We start from the raw sequence: 21,884 nt of genomic DNA, 5'->3' as shown, positions 1-21,884 counted from the left end.
CCAGCAGCTAAATAAATCCTTCTAATTGAAAAAGAAAAGACATAACCTTAATTTTGTGATCGATAAACACAGACATTAACCTTGTCTAAATCTTACATTAGCAAAATCTAATAACATATGCATTGAAGACTCCCACCATGTCCAGACTTACTAAGAGCCCTTCTTTTGCTTTTTCTTTTTTCTTTTTCTTTACTTCAAATTAATTTATATCTGTGTTTAAAAAAACAATTTAAAAAAAAAATAAAAATATTATTTCATGTTATAAATTGCCCATCAAGATCTACCCTTTCTTTTCTTTTCTTTTTTTCAAGAAATTCCACAAGCACTGTCTTGTCTCTGAAGCAAACAATAAAATCCAAACCAAAGAAGACAGTGAGTAAAAGGAACCATAAAGGCACTCAGACCTGTAAGCTATCACCCCAGTGGCAAATCTAGTAAATATCTCAGAAACTTGAAAGAAAGGAATCCAGTACTTACAGCTAACAAGTGAGTCGACCTATTCTCTATCTCCCCTATCATATCACGGGCATTAGCCGATGCCGTAAAGTCTCCGCCATTCCTCCACCGCACTCCCGCCTTGAATTCTTCCGCATTAACGAGTGATAAAACTCCACCACCTCCGGCACTCTCCTCACTTTCTCCGCCCCTACTCTCCTCCCCCTTCGGAGGCGGTGGAGGTGGAGGAGGAGCGACCTTCTTAGCCACCGGAGGTGGGTTAGGTGGCGGCGGCGGGGGAGGAACAGGTGGCCTGAAACCGATTGGTCAGAACCGGTGGGTGAAACTGATGGCGACGATGTTGCAGGCGATGACAGCGATCGTTTTGGTGGTGGTTTAGGAACCCTTGGAACTCGAGATCTGATGTTGGCCAGAGTCGACTCAGTGAGTTCCTCCGAGTTACACCTGGAATGCCTCGGCTTCTCGATTTCCACATTCTCTTCCATTCTCTTTGAATGATGATCGACATTTTGAATCTGACTCGATGAACTCACAATGTCTGTAAATTTGACTCCTTTCTTCAAGCTTCTTATCAAATTAGACTTGGTCGTGACCTCCATTAACCCTTGAAACCTCTGGGAAGAAGAAAACTCTATTTCATTCTCACGATCCGACATCGCTTTCTTCAACTCCTGAATTTCCGCTTCTAGCTCCTTAACTTTTCTTTCACCCTCTTTTCTCTCCTCTTCAAATCTCCCTCTCACTTCACTCAAGTCCGCTTTTAAGCACTCGTTTTCAAGCTCTAGAGATTCTATCTTCTTCACTGCCTTCTCAATCTCCAGATTCTTATTAGTAATCTCAGTTTCCAAAACAGGAATTATAGCAACACTCTCTTTTAAGAGCTTATACTCAAGAAGTTCAGTCTTTAAGAGAGATTCACGTTCGCGAAGCTCTTCAACGAGTTTTAAAACCTCTGTTACGTCGGGCGGACGAGGCTGGACTTGGGCGGAGGAGCGAGGGAAGTAAACACCGAAAGAGCGAGAAAAAACCCCCTTTTGAGAAGAGGCTTTGCCGGAACTAGGAGAAGGAAGCGGAGGTTTTGGTGGTGGCGAATTATTAAGATTTTCAGTTTTGTTTGCCGGTGATTTTTGCAAACCCATTGCCAGCCTTACCTTGCCGGCTACCATGATTCTAAGCTTTTAAGATTAGGGTTAGGCTTTTCTTTTTCTTTTCTATATGGTTTTGATTTTACGGTCAGCTGGTTTATGATGTGTGTAGAATGTATGAAGGGTAAATAAAGCCGCCGTTGTCTCTCCGTGTTGTCTGAGAGATGAGGGAGGGAGAGACAGACTTGGAATTTGAGAGAGAGAGAGAGAGAGAGAGAGACAGAGAGGGAGGGATTGATGAGTGCAAGAGAGGGAAGCGAGTTAAAAGAGTAGAAACTAAAAACTGAACTTTAACTAAACAGAGGAGAGAGAAAGTTAGGGCACAACCGTCGAGGAACGGTCTTCTTTTATCGGATCCAAGTTTTGAAAATTTTTGTTGATGTTACTTATATAAAGTTAACAGAAAAATAGACGTTAGTGTCATGTGTAAATGCAGCTACGAAGAAACGAACGCGATTTGGTCAACGACTATAATGCACGCGTCTATTTCCCGAATGGTTGCGTTCTTTTCTTAAGAAAAAAAAACTGTTTGCGTTCTTTCCTTATTGTTTTCGACCATGTTTCGCAGTGTAGTTGTGGGTGTTTTTCAAATAATTTTTTGTGCCGAAATGTATATCAATGATATTTTTTTATTTTTTAAAAATTATTTTTGACATCAACACATCAAAACAATCCAAAAAATACAAACCGCACTCAATTTTAGCAAAAAAAAATTTCAAATTTTGACGAAACGCAGGTACAAACACAATACCAAACGTTCCCGCGTGTTTAATAATTTTAAAAAAATTATGTTATATCAATCGATAATTTTGTATTCTTTGTTTTGGATTTTGCAAACAATACATAATCTTTTTACCAATTTTTTTTATTTAACAACCCATTTAATTATAATCATAATAATTTTCTAACCTAATTTTTTCTCCATATTATTTTAATTTTAATTTTTAAAAAACAATTATAACAACTAATGCAGGAGGTCAGATCAATCCAATATGATGTTATTGTATTTGAAACATATGAATAATTCAACATAAATATATTTCGATCAAATGGGCAAGTTCAAGCTCAAGATGAGATTTGGTCATGCTAAACAATTAATTTTATAAAAATACATATAATTTTTTATTTGATCATTGAATTAGACTCAAGTTTTTTCAAGAGATTTTACAAAATCAATTCTATGATGAGTTTGCTTGTTGTATAATTAATTAAGGTCAAGAAAGTCTTCATATTTAGCTTAGAGGAGGTTACTTTATCAGTTTTGTTATTTTCCTAATTAATTTTAAAATTTAGCTTAATTTTTTAGTTTTATTTATTTTTTTAATTTAAATTATTCATATTGTTTAAATATCAATATAAAACTAATTTAAGAGGTTGTAATCCTTGTTTTGAAGCCATGCTATTAAGAGAGAATTATTCAATTGTAGAACTTCAAATTGAAGTTTTTGCATAATCTTATTTTTTATTATTATTCTTTACATTCAACTACATTGATAACAACAACTATATTAAACAAGCACAAAATAAATTTTATATAAACTTGATGTGTCAAGTTTTATAAATAAGATTTATTTTATAATTATTGTAATTAGTTAAAAATCAAGTATAACTCCCTTCTTTAAAATTTAATGATGAGTTTTCAAACTATAACTAAAATTTTTTAAAAAAAATTTATGATCATAAAAATATCTATTAGTTGTTTGTTGTTTGATATTTTGTTGAGATTGGAGACGTGCTGAGTGCGCGTGGGTTTTGTGTGGTAGACTAAACTTGGGTGATTGTTATGGGCGATAATTTGAGTGCAATGAAATTGATCCGGAGAGAGTGGGAAATTCAGAAAGTAGATAGTTACTTGCAACGGTCGGCTTTGGTGACTTGTTTTCTTCTTCTCATCTCTCCAGTTTCTCGCGAAAGAATTTTATAAGGGCTATTTGGTTTCGGGTGTGGTCAGCAGAAGTCAAACAGCTCCTTTGACTATTTTTTCCTTTTACGTCGTTCTTATTTTTTACTTTTCAATTGTCATTTATTTATCAAAGGACATCCAACTCAGCGTAAAGGGTGACTATTTTTTTTTTAATTTCTTTTTACTAATAATAGTATTATTAGACCATAGTATTTAAACTAAAAATCATAGAAAACAATAAAATGTACTGTTAACACACTCAATACATTGCTCCTCCCCTCGTATTTCAAATTGGATTGTGGCAGTTTTTTTCAATTTGGTTAATAAATATTTTGTTTTTAATTTTAATTTCTTATGTTTAATTCTTTTTTATGTTTTTCAGTGGATTATTTGAATTGCCTAATTTTTATAAGATTTTAAAAATTAATCATGAATAATTTAATGAGATATGTTTATATTTGTAACGTCAAGAAATAATTAAAAGAATAAGATAATTTAAAGGCTTAACTCAAATTCTCTTATTCTTTGTTGACTTTATTTAAAATCCCTTTAATTTTTTGAATTTTTCTACGGTACAAACCTTTATTTTATTTATTTTTCAATCTTTGTGTTTGATAGAGTAAAGAGAAACTCATTGATAAATAATAAAAATAAAAAGAAAATTATTAATTGGCCAAATTTTAGCAACAAAAAATAAAACTATTTATAGTGTCAATAAATTTTATTTGATGATAAGAGTTTTATTAAGGTGTTTTTACTATTTATATTGTTCGAAAAAAATAGATCAAGACCAGAAAATATTTTTTTCAATTGATTTTATGTTTTGGATCAACTTAGACATGTTCTGCTTTGGGAGATTAGTTTATTGAGAATATATAAGTGTTGTTTGTAGGTGAAAATAGATTGAAATGAATTTTTAGATTAAAATACCCTTACCCAATTTACTACCACCTATTTGGAGACTAAAAACCAGGCATTTAGATGTAATGTCATCCACTTTTTAGACTAGAAAAAAAATTAAAAAAGACTAGGCACCTGGGCCTGGCTTTACAAACCCTTGTGCATGGCTTTTTTTATTTTATTTTATGGGCCAAGTACATTAGCTCACCCAGGCACAATGTCTAGCTTTTTTTAGCTCATTTTAGATTTATATTTTTTTATTACTAAATTTCATAAAAAAAACTTCAAAATATATTAAGAATATCATTCTATTAAATACTATTTAATTTGGATTTAGTTTTTAAATAAGATTATTTCTTTTTTCCCTGTAAAACTATCTCAAACTTTTTTATGCAACTTTTTGTGATTTTGTTTTTACTTTTTTATGTAAAATTTTATTTATTGGCTTTCATGCGCAATTATTTTGATTATTGCATAATTACATTAAAAAAAAGACTCTAAAAAGTTTCTTTGTATTATTCTTATATGTTCTATCATTAAAAAAGATTATTTTGTTTTTAAATTTGCTTTTGTGATTCCAATAAGTTTTTGCTTTAAAAGATAAACATTCTAATAAATAGATTGCTAAAAGAATAAACGCGCTAATATTATGAATGTTTTTTAATTAAAGATATGTATTTTTATCATTATTTTATATTGTCGAGAATCTTTTAGATATTTATTCTAATCAACTTTGAATTGTTCAAGAAAATTATATTTTTCAGTTAAGAAAAAATGATTGATGAAGAAAACAAATTATAATTGTAAATTATTTTTTATAGAATTTTATTAGTTTTTTTTTTAAAAAAATTATTGACATATAATTAAATAAAAATAAATAAATTTCTCCCCACAACACGAGATTAAATATTTTGATATGTATCTATCTCTCAATTTTATGATTCAGTCTTTGATTTGCATCAACATCTCTTTCTAGTATTTATTTATACATATAATTTTTAATTTATTTTATTTAACTTATATGCCAACTTTTTGGTTCATAAAAAAGAAAATTTTCTTAATGCTAAAAGCACGTTAACAATACTCGTACTTTTTTGTTTTGCGTTAAAAAATAACTTTTGATTCTACCGACGACAAAGCTCAAGTAAATTTATTATTATAGCAACTAACTAATGTAGTGAGTGATTCCTCTATTATTGATAACTATAGAATGATATTATTTTCACTAAATATGTTAATGAATGGTGATGATAATATTGTAAATCTTGTAAGAGAAAATTACTCCAAGCCTCCCAAGGTTTATTTATGATTACATTTTATCTTTATAATTTTATAAATTACAGCTTATATACCATAATTTCTAATTGATATAATACTTTACATCACGCAAGAAAAAAAAAGTCAACAAAATAATATAAAATAATTACAAGATTACCATCATATTTTAAATAATATCTAAAAAGCCTTTGCAATGTTCAAATTATAAAATTGTCATAAAATTATTGTTACCTAATCTAGAACAAAATAGTCATTAGTTGTTGTGTTAATATTACACCATTTTTAAACATTATTTCTAGTCATAATCACTATTAAATTCCTTTTATTTTTACACACTACTCTTTTATCCATTATTTCTCTTACCCCATCCATTATTTCTAGCCACCATTAAAAGACAACCACATCATTTCAACAAAATAACTTAGTATCATAATCTTCCTCTTTTGTACTACAATAATTTAAGTACTCACACTGCTAATAATTTCTCATTATAAACAATTCTAACAAGTGCACGCATACAACAACAATCACGATTTCTCCCCATAAATATTGCCAACAAGCACATGCACACATAACAAAAATATTTATCCTTTTACACTGCCAAGAAGCACGTATATGCACACCGCTAACAAACAAAAATAATAGATTCCATTTCATACCGTCATCACATCAAGAACTCATACTAACACCAAGATTTTTTAGATTCTATAGTTATATTATCAACATGTCTTCATCTACATCAAATGTTAATAATATATAAAGCTATAATAGCTTGGATGGACTAGAGTTCAAGAATAAAAAGTGTATAAAATATAGAAAAAGAGCCGGTACTAGGATATTAGAAATATAAGCTAATATGAATAAGTTATTCTACAAATGTGATGACAAGTCGTATAATAATACCTTTACTAATTGATGTAAACTTATAAATGAATTTGAAACAACTACGACAAGTGAAGGAGATGATAATGATAGTGAACCAATACTTTATGAAGTGATATGGAGATTAACTTTGTAAATTTAAAGTTATTATTAGTAGCTGATTTGATGTGTGCAATGTTATTATATCTAACTATTTTATTGTTTATGTTAAACAAGTAACATCAAATAAATGTATTTTCTAATAAATAAAATATATGAAATACAAATATATTGCTCAATTTAAGCAATAATGATTTATAATATTGCATTTATATTAACACACAACATTAACAATGATTAACACAACTCAAAACATCTATATTGTTTATAATTCTTACTCAATACAACTAGTTTGGGTAGAATATTGAGAAGATATACCAACACTAGTCTGTAAGTTCAAAGAATATTGATTAGTAAATATAAAATTTATCATTGCACTGACAAGAACTATCAAACATATTTAGAAGACTCATTTGTGTTTGGGTATAGGGTTGAGAGGATGTACTAACACCATTTGTACCACATCTAGATATTTCTTGCCACCTCATCCTTTGTAAGATTCTCTACCACCATCAGCACCTCTAATTTGTTTAGCATTATCTCTTTGGCAAGTCCTAGATTTATGGCCATGCAACATGTGAATATTGCACTTAAGTGTAGAATTTCTTTTCTTTAAAATATCAAGTTGATCATTTTTAGGTGATATTTTGCACAATGTTAACTAGGGTTTTTTTGCACAGTATTTAGGTGATAAAACATTAGCCTTTAGGAGATATTTTGCACAATGCTAAAAAAACAAAAGAGAGAGAGTTAACTATTATACAAGTAAGTAATTTTTAAAGTTATTAAAGTTTAAGTTTTTAAAGATGTTTGATGCATTTATGAATTGAAAAATTAAATGATAGTGAAAAGAGGAGAGGTGAGCAAAAAAATAAATAACCAAAAAAATTAAAAAAACTAACTGGAAAAAAAACAAAAAAAACCAATTTAGAAAACTTAAAACATGTCCAGTTCAATTTGGTTTTGATTTAAGAAGGTTGAACCAATTAACCGAATTAAACTGAACCGGTTTAGTTTAAACCCCTAAACCAAACCAAGTATAAAAGATAATTTTTTTTCTTAAAACCCTAAATTTTGGCCATAGCCAACCCCCCTTCCCTATCTAATCTCTTCACTCAAACTGTTTCACAACTCTATACCCCTATCTTTTGTCTCTAGTCCCTGCCTTTACTCTTAATCTCTTGCATAACCAACCACCATAAACACAACCCTCCCTCCCTGATTTTTAAAACTTTACACGCAAAATGTCAAGCAAATTTATCAGCTCATGTAAGTTTATGATTAAATAAGCTATTGATGACTTGGGTATAACTTTTAATATAAAAAAGATTTGAATGCATTATCAAGGAATGAGCAAATGAAAATCATCTCTAAGTAAAATCTTTTAGCTTTATTTTTTGGTTTACTATTTACGACGCATATGGTTCTATACACTCTCATGTTACTGCAGTTGTAAAGAAATGACTTTTCTTTGTCAAGTTATTTTTATTGAAATAAAAATAATACAATAAGAAAGAAGAAAACTATTTGTCAAGGGAAAACATATTAAGAGCCTTAAAGGGAAAAAACTAATTACTTGTGTAAAATATAATGCAAAATATCTTCCGATAGAATATTTGTTCAGAAATTAATTTGTGGTGGAGTACATGAAGAAATCTTCCATGTTAAGTTAGATGATCTTCACCTAAAATATTAAACTTCTTGACTTAAAATACCTTAAAAATGAGTGGATATTTTTTGTTCAAATGCCTAGATACAAGCCACATGATCTTACCAACTATTGAATGTACTTATTTACATTATATTTCCTAATACTAAACAAATAATTCCATGCTTCTAGATAAGATGTAAATGGAGAAATAGAGATAACAATTAGTGATCTGACTTGGTAACATGAAACTAGTGGGAAATTCTATTAATCTAATGTGTAACTTTAGGCATTTATTTTAAAAAAAAAAACACTTATTTGATTTTAAAAAGAAAGAACAAAAGATCAAGTTTCATGATTTATTGTTTGTTTATGTGATAATTGGTGCAAATTTACTTGAGCTCACATATTATTAAAGTCTTCTTAACTTTAAAGGCATGCCCTTTTCAACATTATGTTATTTGATTATTAATTATTGTTATAGTTAAACAAAAGGAGTTTATCAAGTATTTTTGAAAAATTTTGATTTTCAGGTTTTAAATTTATTATTGATTCTTGAAATTTTCAATATGTCATTAGCAATTTTTTGATAATCTAGCTAAAAATTCAATTAAGAAAATTAGCTTAATACCCTTTCAGTTTGGTGGTTAAGGGTTTGCTTTGAGTTATTTGAATTAGACACATTATTAGGCTAATTTTTAGTTATGTTAGATGCTAACAAGTCCACGTTTGGACAATGATTGCAAAGTTTGCTTTAATTTTTTACTTGATATATGCCACTATGATGGTTTATATGTGTTTGAAAGATTTGTCAAGCCAATGATTTGTCTTTTGTCTACTTTTGATATCATATAAAAAGAGTTGAGTGTGCTAGAATATCAATTCAACAATTGGATCAAAAGGATGTATCGATTTTTACTAGTATGGTCACTTACAAAGGAATGTGCATTCCATATAGCGGTTTCCTTTATGTGTGTTTGTTCTATGAACTTATTCTTTTTATATACATGAATATAGAATTAATCCAGGTTGATGATGTTGGGACAACTCCTACTTCATAATTATCATGCTATCATCATGTTATGGCTTATGATCCGGTCATTGAAGAACAATTTTAGTTTTGGGATGATAATTTGATTTACCGACTGGCTAGCACATATTCGTTTAATGTTTTAGTTTTGGGATGATGATTTGATTTGCCTAACTAGTTGACATATATTCATTGAATATATAAAAGAAGAACTTTGCAATTACAACAAACAAAAATCTTCCATGAAAAACAATTTTAGCGGAATAAGTATTTTTTTATCATTTTTTGTTATATGAAAAGAGGAATGAATTAATAAAAGGGAAAGAACAAAACAATGAACAACTTGAAATAGCAGTTTAAGCCTAGAGGAAACTTCTATTGTTCAAGGATTAAGGCAACTGTAATATCTAAAGGAATGGTGAATTAGGTATATCACTAATATTAATAAATAATACACATTACTTCAAATAAACACAATAACCAACGATATAATTAAAGTACTTAGAGTAAAGAAATAAGGGAAGAGAATGTGTAAACTCGTTTTTTACATGGTTTGGCAAGTTTATATCCACATCTCAAGTATCAAACCGTACTTGAGCATTGCACTCATTCACTAGTCCAAGTTCGAGAGTATAATAGTCATTTGATGAATCCATACCAAGATTTTTACACCACTTGAAGATATTCCCTCTTCAATATGTTTTCCACTTGTAGATATGATATTTTTAAGATTTTTTTCACTTAAAGATATGTCCTCTTTAATATTTTTTCTTGGTAAAATTACCTCACAAATATCAAGAGTTTTTACCTAACTCTCAAAAGTTTACAAGTGTAATTTTTTTATCACAATTAACTCTCTTAATAGAATGAATAATACAATTAAAAGTTCTAATATCTCTATATCTTACAAGATAACACTTATAGGGTTTGAAGGTGTTTAAATATAGTGATAATGAGATTAAATACTCTTATGTTAGAATATGAAAGTTTAATAGCACAAATCAGAGTATAATCAAATATTGATATTTTTGAAGTCATTTTGTTTTTAGAATAACTTGTATATGATATATGTTTGGATCCCCTTTTTAATTTTAAAATTAGACAAGTTATATATATATATATATATATATATATATATATATATATATATATATATATATATAAGAAAAACTAGTTGTTTATAGCCATTGTAATCTCAATGACGACTTGAACAATCGTCATATTAAGTGGTCAATCAGTTCATGCAGAATTTTAGTTTTGACAGATTAACGTAGATGAATTCTTAGAACCATTTATCTTAGATTATATCATATTATTTCTCAATCCTTTAATGCATGCAGAGTGAAGTGTGTCAGTTCATTTTAATTGTGCTATCAAGTAGGATATAAATATTTACATGAGCATTAAATAAACACTTGATATAAGTCTTCACTTCGCTTCCTTCTTTGACTATTTGATTGTTTTCTTTACGAAATTCGTCATGCTTGTTGATATGTTCTTTGAATAAACTTGTTCAAAAACTTATTATTAGCAAAATATATTATAATTTTATTTTTTATTTTATTGTTATCTTTAAAATATATATAAAAATATAAATGCATGACACTAAATGTCATAAATTTAAAGTTGTTTGTTAACAAAATAGTCCTAGGCTCATAACAAAAAACAAGAAAAGAAGAAGAAGAAAGCATGATATGAAGGCTTAAAAAATATCACATGCTCACAACAAAGAAACAAAAAAAAAAAAGAAGAGAAAAACATCTTAGGTTCATTGTAAAATAAAACTCAAAACAAGCCTAGGAAAGCCTAGGCCTATTACAAAACTCAATTAAATGGACATGGGTCTAATTGATTTTTAAAGAAAAAAAATTGAAATAGATTGAATTAAATTGGTCAGTTTAAACCGGTTGATCGATTCAATTCTAATTATAATTTAAAAAAACATAAATTTTGGTTTGGTTATATTTTTTTCTCAAAACCAGAGTAATTTAACTATTAATAATGATTTGTGTAATTTAATTTAGTAAATATTTTAATTAAAAAAAAGAGAGATAAAAAATAATATTGTTTGAAAGGTAAAATTTATACTTTAAAAACATTAATTTAGAGAGTAATCATTACCCATTTTAAAAATAAAATTACCTCTTCAATAAAAAAAAAATTACTCTAACTACAGCTAGAGATAACCTTACAACAAATTGATTCAACTATATAAAATTATAAAATTTAGTTTAGCTCACATTCCAGTTTAAAGTCTGGATTATGAGTTGAGAAATCAATTCAGGTTAATCTAATATAATATTATTTTAATTTTTTTTAAAAAATTATAACAATGCTGTTTGAAATTTCTTTTTTTTTTTTAAATAAGATTCACTCGAATTTTAAGCAGGATTTAACTCCCAACCTACTACTCTTTCCAGCTGCAATTATGAGCTCTTTCCAGCTACTCCTCTTAGCGGAGGTAGTTCTGTAAATTTGTCATATACAGCGTGGATTGCATATGTAGCCCGATGCATCACTTTCACTGTAAGTTGCTGAGGGTAAGCTAATCGTGACCGTTAAAAGACCTTGGAGGACCTTTTTCATTTCCAGCTGTTGGATCATGAAAAAGCGGTAAATAAAAGAGCAATGAGTGGCCTGGATTCTCAGGTCTGTTTGTCTGGTTCTCTCAGTGCACTTTGCTGTGGACATTATCTTTGACCAAGTTTCGGATTCTTGCCCGTTGCTCTTTACGTGGGGGCCTGAGTGGCCCCGCGGTCAAACAAAAACTTTATAAAATTTTAATTTTTTTATTTAAAATTAATTTTTTATATATTTTTATATTGTTTTGATATAACAATATTAATAATAAATTTTTATTTTATAGCTATAATTTACGTGATACATAATATTACAGGGAATCGGATTTACAAGGATGTGAAAAAATACATTAAAAATAATTATACATTGCATGGTATAAATAAAAGGAGCTAGAAATCGCTGAACTATGTTCACAGGTCGTGAGGCACCGCTAGGTGATCAAAATGGCATCACAAGATAGTTTTCAATTCTCTACCATATTTAATTTGGTGAGAGCTCGTGCGTGCATAAGGACTATAATTAAGTGTTTAAATCATTGCGAATATTCAATTTCATTGAATCAACTAATGTGGGGCAAAAAAACGATTTCTTTTTTAAAACTAACAAAGTTTCGAAAAAGTTAGGAGGAAATGATACATTTTTGGGAAATAGAATAGTTTCTATATAATCAATATTATGAATTGCAGCTGTTAAAGATTTGCTATTTAGAAAAATGGTTTAAATAAAAACTACTATTCACATTAATAATTTTTTAAAAACCACGATTCAGAATACCAATTACGATGTATATATAAGCATATCTTTTTTTCTTCAAGGTTACCGTTCTTGAGAGAAGAAAAAAAAAATTAAAACTGAAAAAACTCAAGAGAAAACAACCTTCAAATCACCTAAAACACTATCTCATCTTGTTGTGCTTTGCTTGTTTCTACTTAGTCCAATTGACATTTTTTAGGACTAATGTCTATTTTGTTAAGTGAAAAGATTGTGCATATGACTACATTGCACAAGGAAAAGTATGAGCCACATATATGTTATATTCAAAATGTTGCAAGTATTTATTATATTTTATAGGTTTTGACAAAATCAATATTTTATTTATGGATTAATAACTTTTATTTGCTTCATATAATATTGGATAGTTGCGGCCAATTTTCATGATCTTGATAATGATAATGATAATGAACTTGCTTATTATTATATATCATTTTAATTTAAGATATATCATATTATACTTGACCTACTAAGAGAAACAGTTTCAAATATTTTTCTCTCATGTACTATTTTTTATTTTTTTTTATCAAACTATATTATTTTAATATAAAAGAACCAAAAAAACCACTTGAAAGCTCTAGGCTATATGTATATAACGCTGGCTAGCACGCAACTTTAAGAATTGAGAGCTGCGAGGTACTTGGGCCTGATTAAAAAGATTTTCCAGAACTTAACCTAGAAGATGAACTATATGCACTTGTCTTACTGTAAAATAGACAAAAATGGAATGCGTTTTGTAGCGATCACCTCATCACATGTGAACTGTATTCCATTCCATCAGCAAGAAAGTGACGATGGCCATGAGAGGGATGAGTTGTGTCTAAGAAAGCATGAAAGGAATGTAACTAGAGGTGGGAATAAATGAGCGATTGAGGGGCCCCTGTACGTGGTCCTTGAAACTCTATCCCTTGTGTGTGTTTGTGTGTCTCACAGGATATATAATCGTTTTCGTGCAGGAGCCGGTGCACACATAAAGCTGGCCAACAAAGTCGACATTATTGGTTTTTTTCAATTAATATGAATTTTCATATCAGTTTTCGTCTACCTTGATTAAATTTATGGTCATGAAATTAACGACCATGTAAGCTTTCAGTGGCCCTGAAATTTGTAGAACTCAAACTGATAATCTCTAGAAAACGAACCTATAACTTATCAGAAAATAATATAAATTATATCATATGACCTCACCTAACAGCTTAAATTATTGAGTTGAAATGATTTTTTGACATGGTATCAGAGTCTTGATGACCAAGCGATTACGGATTTGAATCTCATCATTCCTATTTATTTGATAAAAATTAAGCACAAGATAATATGTATCTGTGCAAATTTCAAATTCAAAAAACTTTCATTTGAGTTGTTAGGTGAAATCTTAGAATATAATTTATATTTTTTTTTATCAAAACCTGATCAATTAAACTATGCATCTCAAAACTAACAAATATTGTTCTCATGCTTGGATGTTGCTATAGTTTTTATGAGGTGTGGATCGTGGAAGGAGCCAACTTGTCACATGATATATAGGATAGTGACGCTTTAATTTGGGATGCGCAGAATGATAATCTACACGGTGGATGGATCGGAAGATATTTTTTTTGGTTAAATTATTGAATTAAATATTAGAAATTAACTAATTTGAAGTGTTTTTCTTGATTTTCCGGCGATTATAAATATATATATATATATATATATATATATATATATATATATATAAAAGCTTATCATATTAAAAATCATCCAGGTGAAACCATAAAGAAAATAATGAAGAGAAATATTATGAGTGAGAAATAATAGATAATCATCAATCGGGAATGAAAATGGATGTACAATAAAGTTAGATAAAATATAAGATATTAAATGTTAAAGTAATTGTAATATTTTTCTTAAAACCTTAGTCCCTCTCTCTTCTCTAAACAATTATTCCCTAAAGAACACATGTTTTTGAGCTGCCTTCAATGAAAATTACACTAACGGCAAACCTTCTTTCTCTCATTTTTCTTTTCTTTTTTTTTTAATAACTTTATATTTAGTTACTAGATCTGACATCTTTATGATCCTAATAATTGTGAATTTAGATTTTTATTATTTTAAACTTCATGGTTTGGTTTAGTTTGGTTTTTTTCTCTCTTGACTAATTCTACGGGTTCTGAAATTAACGACCATGTAAATCTCCAGTGGCTTTAAAAATTATAGGACTTGAATTGGTAATTTTTAGAAAGCAAATCTAAAACTTGACTAATTGAGTTACACGTCTCTTAAAATTGAATTCTTAGCATTTTACTTGTGTTGATGGTAAGTTTGTTCTAATAGGAAATTAATTAAATAATAAGATTTTAAATTTTATTTAATTTTGTTGTTTTAAAATGTAATTTGATTTTTTTCAAAATTAAGAATTATTAGGTAAAATATAAACCTTTTTCCAATAATTGAAAAAAAAATAGGTTTTCAAAAAACATAAATTAAGATAAATTTCCTAAGAAAAACTAAAGCTCTATCTTTAAGATTCTAATGGCATCAGTCAAGAGTATAGTATTTATATGTTTATAATTCTAAGGAAAATGAGGAGAAATTTGGCATCATCACGGGCCCGCAAAATTTCTAAGCAGCTTCTTTCAAAATAAAATATATGAAAATAATTTGTCTAACAATATATATTAATTTTTTTTTTGTTTTTTTAAATATAAAAATATATATGTAAAAAGTTAATAAGTAATAGCTTCTAAGATAGATTTGAAAATCAAGTTTCATGGTCAAAAGGTTACATATGGTGAATCAGACGACATTTTTTTGTTTTGTGAAAATCTATTATGAAAACTATGAATTATTTTTAAAATACTAAAAATAAGGAAAGATTATGAAAAATTACCTAATATGCATAAATTCTGTAAATATCCTAACCTAAATAAATAAAACATACAAAATTACTCATAAAAAATTACATAAGGTATAAAAAAAATCCAAAATGAATTTAAAATTATAATAGAAAACTGTTAAAACAAAGATATATCTTTTTTTAAAAAAAACATATTATCTCCAAATCACTGCATAACTAAACAACTCATAGAACCTCAAAATTTTTAGAAAATCCCTTAATTTATCTTAAACAACCACCCAAATACCACACAATGATTTAAAAAATCTTTCCATATCATGTTAAAAAAAAAACGTGTTTGAGAATGTAATTGTGATTGTTTTTCAAAATGCATCAAAATAATATTTTTTTTATTTTTTAAAAATCAATTTTGACATCAACATATCAAAATGATCTAAAAACATAAAAAAATATTAATTTGAAGTAAAGAAAAATAAAAAAATTTTAATTTTTTTAAATATTTTTAAAACATAAAAACAAACAAGAACAATATATCATGAAATCGTTGCAAAGACAACCAAAATGTAGCAAGTCATTAAAAAACAAAGACTAATAAAACTAAATTTTCAAGAAATAAAAAAATTCAAATATTCTCATACACTATAGTAAAATGTTTTCAAAAGATGATCAAAACCTTATAAAATGTTTAAGAAACTTTTTTTGAGAAAAATTAGTTGTCGAACATCATATATTGTTTTTTAAAAAAGTCTTAAGATTATCATTAGACCTATTTTGATTTTTTTTACAATACCTGATATGTTTTTAAAAAATTATAGCATGTTACTTTTAAAAATCATTTTCAAATATTTTAAAAGCTAAGTATTTATAAATTTTATTGTTTGAGCATTTCAGAAATTTTAACTTCTTTCTTTAAAGTTTTCAAATTTTATTTTTCTTGAAGTTTTGAAATAAAAAAATAAAGTATAAACATCTTGGGAAATTTGTATTTTTTGTAAGTTTTTAATAATTTAATAGTTGTGTTATTTTTTTAAAATAAAAATTGTTTCTTAAAAAATTCTTAATTATTTGAAAGTTTTCATCTCAGAATTTTTCAATATTTTATCTAACAAAATTCAAATTTTTTTTATTCCTTAAATATCTTTAAAGGTGCATTTATTTTTTTTAAAAAAATTATATATTTTTAAAATATTTCTAAATGGTTGAGTATTATTCCGTGCTGTTTTTTCTCTTAAAAGTTTTAAAACTTTACTTTTTGAAAATAATTATTTTTATTAATTAAAATTTTGAGAAAATTATTATTTGTTTGAAACAAAATTTAATGTTTCTTATTTCTTAAAAATTCCCAAAAGCTTGTATTCGTAGTCATGTTTCAATTTTTTAAATTTGTTAAGCAGTTTTAAGAATGTGTGATTTTTGAATAAAATCATTTTCTTACAATCTGTAAAAATAAAATGACTAAGTATGTTTGGGATGTTTCATTTCTTAAAATTTTAAAAATACATATTTTTTATATGTTTTCAATTTTTTTTGAGAAATAATTTTTTATATATATATTAAAATATCTTAATATATATTTATCTTATAATTTAAAGCTAGTGCAATGGAATTAAATGGAATAAAATTATCAATCACAGTAAAATTTCCTGGCTCTCCGTAAAGGATGAGTGACGGTCAACACATGGATAAATTACCATGCAACTAGATTTTCGACCCGTACAATACCACTATTGAGATTTTTTTTTAATATATAAAAGAAAATGTTAAGGCAGTGTTTAAATATTTAGATAGGGATATATATATATATATATATATATATATATATATATATATATATATTAAAAAATATCAAGATAATAATATATTAAATCGACTTGGATCAACTCGGATTAACCTATAAAATCCGTAATATGGGTCGTTAGATTGTGATTAACCTATATAAAAAAATTGAAAAGATTATGAAGTTTAATCTTCAACTAACTCAATAATAAAGGATAAAAAATTAAAACTATCAAACCTTCAATCCAAGTCAAGAGAACAACATAACCCTGTATATAAAAAAATTAAAAATAATTATGAAGTTTATGTTTCAACCAATTCAACATTAAATGATAAAATTAAAAAAAATCAATCTAAAAAATAATAAAAAATAATCCGTATTAACCACAGTTTCTTTGTTAAATTCACAATCTAAATTGTAGGATTAAGATAACCCATATAAAATAAATATAAAAAATTATAAAATTCAATTTCTAACTAGCACAATATTAAATGATTAAATAAAAAAATAATAATTTAAAAAAGAATATGAGAAAGCAACCCAGGTGAACTCATCTTAACCTTTCAAATTCACGATTTAGGTAATGAGATTGGGGGTTACTTCATAAAAAACAAATCAAAAAAATTATGAAAACTTAATCTCTAACTAATTCAATATTAAAAAATAAATTGATTTAAAAAAAGAATTAAAAATAACAATAAAAATTAAAAATTAAATTTAACAAAAAAATAAAAATAAAATTATAGGACACTTTACTATTATGGAAAGGGTAAGACTTGGAAATTAGTGAGAGTAAAAGGAAGAGAGGAGAAGAGAGAAGCTGGAGCCACACTCTTCACACGCTACCTCGTAAGGAAGTTCACATTGAAACGATGACAACCAAACCAAGAAAAGCCACTGTTAGATCCCGGAAGCAGTCACATGTGCCACCGCATCACGGTGGCATTCTCCATACACACCAACCAATTCACCACTTTAGTCTCTGGATTGGAAAAATAAAAAAGGCCGGACATATGTTTCAACTTAAAATTCAGTCCCTAAATATTTAATTATTTTAAATTAATGAAAATATATTAAATAATAAAATTAAAAATAAAGTTAAGTTTAAAATTCGATTTCAAAAACTTTAATTACTTTAAATAAATAAATAAAATTTATTTTAACAATCTAAACATTAATCTAGCTCCATTTTTCTTTTCCTAACACCATAAGAACTCGATATCAAACCAGTCCAACAATCTCACTTCAACCTAATAAACATGATTAAACTATATAAAAAAAAGGTAATGACTGAAAAAAACAAAAAAAAAAAACATTGGAAAGTACCATTGTGTTTTGTGTCTTGAGGTAAGAAAAACCTGGAGACGTTTTAGTTTCTTTTAATTAATTAATATTTAATAGAGTTCGGATACTGCCAGATATTACAAAAGGTTAGTCTACTTTTTATCGAATCTAAAAAGCATGTCTTTAGACTGTGCATTGATGTGCCTTCAAATGGCTGAAGGCCATGGAAGATCGATCTTGGTCTCGGGCAAAGACATGACATATCGATACATTACGACTATCAAGTCTGCGAGAGTTGTCGGAGAAAGGCCATTACTTACTTGGGCGTAGAGCTACCATTCGCATCTCTCATTCCAATCAAAGACCATTAGATTAGTCCCACATACTTGGTTTTTTCTTCTGTGATTTAAGTAAATTTGGCTCCTTTAAAAATCCTTATTTGGAATTGTAAAAATTAATTTTTTTATTTTGAATTATTTTGATATATTAATATTAAAAATAATTTTTTTAAAATAAAAAAATATTTTTTTAATATATTTTTAAATAAAAAATACTTTAAAAAACAACCACTAAAACACTTTTCTTCCCTTGGTTTTTCCCTTTCCGCCATAACCATTCTTTTTTTCCTTTTCCCGGCGTCTATACTGAGTTCCTCTGTTGCTACGAAAACCTTTGAATTTCAAACATTTAACACTAATTCCATTTATAAAAATGTTTTTGTGAAATCACAAGAGATTTCAAAGTGAGCATTCTCATGGATTAAAATAGTGTTTTATGTTGTGATGATGGTTGTTTTTAAAGTATTATTTTGTTTGAAAATTTATATTTTTATATTTTTTAAATTTATTTTTAATATCAATATATCAAAACAACTTTAAAAATATATATATAAAAATATTAATTAAAAATAAAAATATTTAAAAATAATCACGAAAACAAATATTACGCGAATGTATCCAAAAGGATGATACAACCTAGCCATCCTCATTAAAGAAGCAATAAATTCCAAAAACTCATAACCTTCAAAGAAGGTAAGCAGTGTGTATAAATTATCGAGGAAAGAATCAGAAGAAAGTGACAAGTGACGAATTACTGGAAACAAAATGTTAAATTAAGTAAAGAAAAGAGACGTTGATTTGACTGGTTTCTTGTTGCTTTTAGGATGGATTATTTCATTGAAGATTGATGTTCTCATTCTCAATCTTGGCAAGTTTAGTGACATGTTCGTCAAGATGTCTATCAGAGTTATTACTCTCTCTAGAAAGTTTGTTTTGTCTTTTTGATGTTTATTGGGTCTTTTTTAATAAGGTAATTTGATAATTTAATAGACATAATATTTAATTTGAAGTGTGTTTATAATTTAGAGAAGTGCTCCTATGATCTCAATTAAAATTGATTGTTTTCTGTAAAATTATTGCAATTTCAAGTTAATTTAGTTTATAAATATAAGCACTCTACCTGCTTTTTTCATGAAAAAAACCTACTAGTAAAGTTATTGCAGCGCTCCTAATTCTAATAATAATAATAAAAATAATTTCAAAATTTATATGGTTATTAATTTTAAAATCTTGAAAAATTAGTCGAAACATACGTAAATAATCAAAATCCTGTGTTGTGGTGAGATTTTTTTTTAAAAATAAATTAAATTTAAAAGGAAATAATATGTTTTTTTATAAAAATATTATTTTAATATTATTCTAAACAAAAAATTAATTTGAATCACAACCTTTACCCCCTTCCAAATATTATTTTAATGTAGATATTTTTAAAAAAAATATTAAACTATAATTATTATTATACTCCCAAACTCTTCTTATTTAGGTGGAGAAAGTTCGGACAGACAGCGTTACAGAAACCCACAACATCAATCAAACCCTTGGGCTGGAGTGACAACGCTTCGAGGGTTCAAGAGTTGCTTTCTTTCCCGTTTCACAGAACATTTGTGGTGGCATGAAGATGATACTTGGCTAGCAATTATTGGTGAGGATGGTGGATTGGTAAATGATACACATAGCCTGTAGGCTCTCATATATATCTGTATTAGCTGGATTTTCATGACTTCTTTGTGTGCATATGAGAGACAACGATAGAACTAAAGCATGGTCGGTGGTTGTGCGGAGGAATTGTTGTAGTTTTAGGCGTCGAATTGATTTGTCCCTGTGAAGGCCGTGACCGAGCCCTGCTGTTCCCGTGAGCTTTCTGCGAGGGGCCGGGCAGGGTCACGGTCTCAGATACTGTATTGATCACTAGTGAAAGATTAGCGGTGTGAAGTTCCTAGCAATAATTTGATCAACTATTGTATTTCTTGAGGTTGTTCATGGGTTTGAAAAAGGCGAATCATTTCCCTCTACTTTAATATGTTTTTTTTTTTTATATCAGAAGATCACTAAGTCAACTGAGTTTGTCTTCTAAATCCCATCGTCTTAATCTTTTGTCATCATGAGGATAACTCTTTCAAATTGTTTCTAATTTTAAAAACTTGAAAAAATTGGCACCTTCGGAGCTGGAACATTGGCTAGAAAATCTTATTCTCCTCTTTAACAACGTAGAACAACTTAAAACACGGTTTCCTCATTAGACAGTGCTTCAAAATATTTTAGAACAGGAAAAAGAAGAAGAAAAAACGTTCCGAAGGAGATCGTGTGGTCTAAGAATTGAGAAGGAAACTATCTTCATTAACATAGGCAAATACTTATATTTAATGTCATTAAATCCGGATTAGACCCTTAATATCACAATCTAACCAGTTTGAACTGAAATTAAAGATGAGAACCCACAAGAGACATGATCGAAACCAGCCAAAACTAGCTGAACTCAAACGATGGGTCAAAAACTGACCCAGTACCAATCAGCTGGGATTTACTGGACGCCGAAGTCTAGGCCGAAAACTACATGAAAATAGTCCTAGAGGCCCGATGCTGATCTTTTAACCAAAATCTAGCTTGGGCCGCGGGCTCAATGATTGATAAATCTGATTCCCCTTTTTACAGTTTCCGGTTTTTCAAACTAATAAAGAAATTATTTATAGTATCTTGAATATATCCTTGAGTTTATTTTTTTTTAAAAAGAATCAGATTCGCCTATAAAGCAAGCTTTGGCTGTTTTTGGGTAGGAAGAGTTAGGAATATCATCTAAGGAATAAAGTACCTAGACTTAACGTTACACGAAACAAAGGAGTTCAAAATTAAAAGCATTTCGCGAATTACTTATGCTGGTTTCCAAATGTAGATCACCCAAGCTGAAAGCGTTGGCAAAGTATCCAACTATTTCCCAATATTTGCTTTCTTAAAGTGAAAAG

The 21,884-nt window shown here is 28.0% G+C and overlaps 1 pseudogene; it reads right to left on the bottom strand.

The window, feature by feature from the left end:
* Positions 1–228: 228 nt before the first annotated feature.
* On the bottom strand, positions 229–1,964 carry LOC133703772 (protein INCREASED PETAL GROWTH ANISOTROPY 1-like; annotated as a pseudogene).
* Between the last annotated feature and the right edge of the window lie 19,920 nt (positions 1,965–21,884).

Source organism: Populus nigra, chromosome 9 (genome assembly GCF_951802175.1).
Source record: "Populus nigra chromosome 9, ddPopNigr1.1, whole genome shotgun sequence".
NCBI classification, from domain to species: domain Eukaryota; kingdom Viridiplantae; phylum Streptophyta; class Magnoliopsida; order Malpighiales; family Salicaceae; genus Populus; species Populus nigra.
This window is presented reverse-complemented; position numbering and strand designations above follow the sequence as displayed.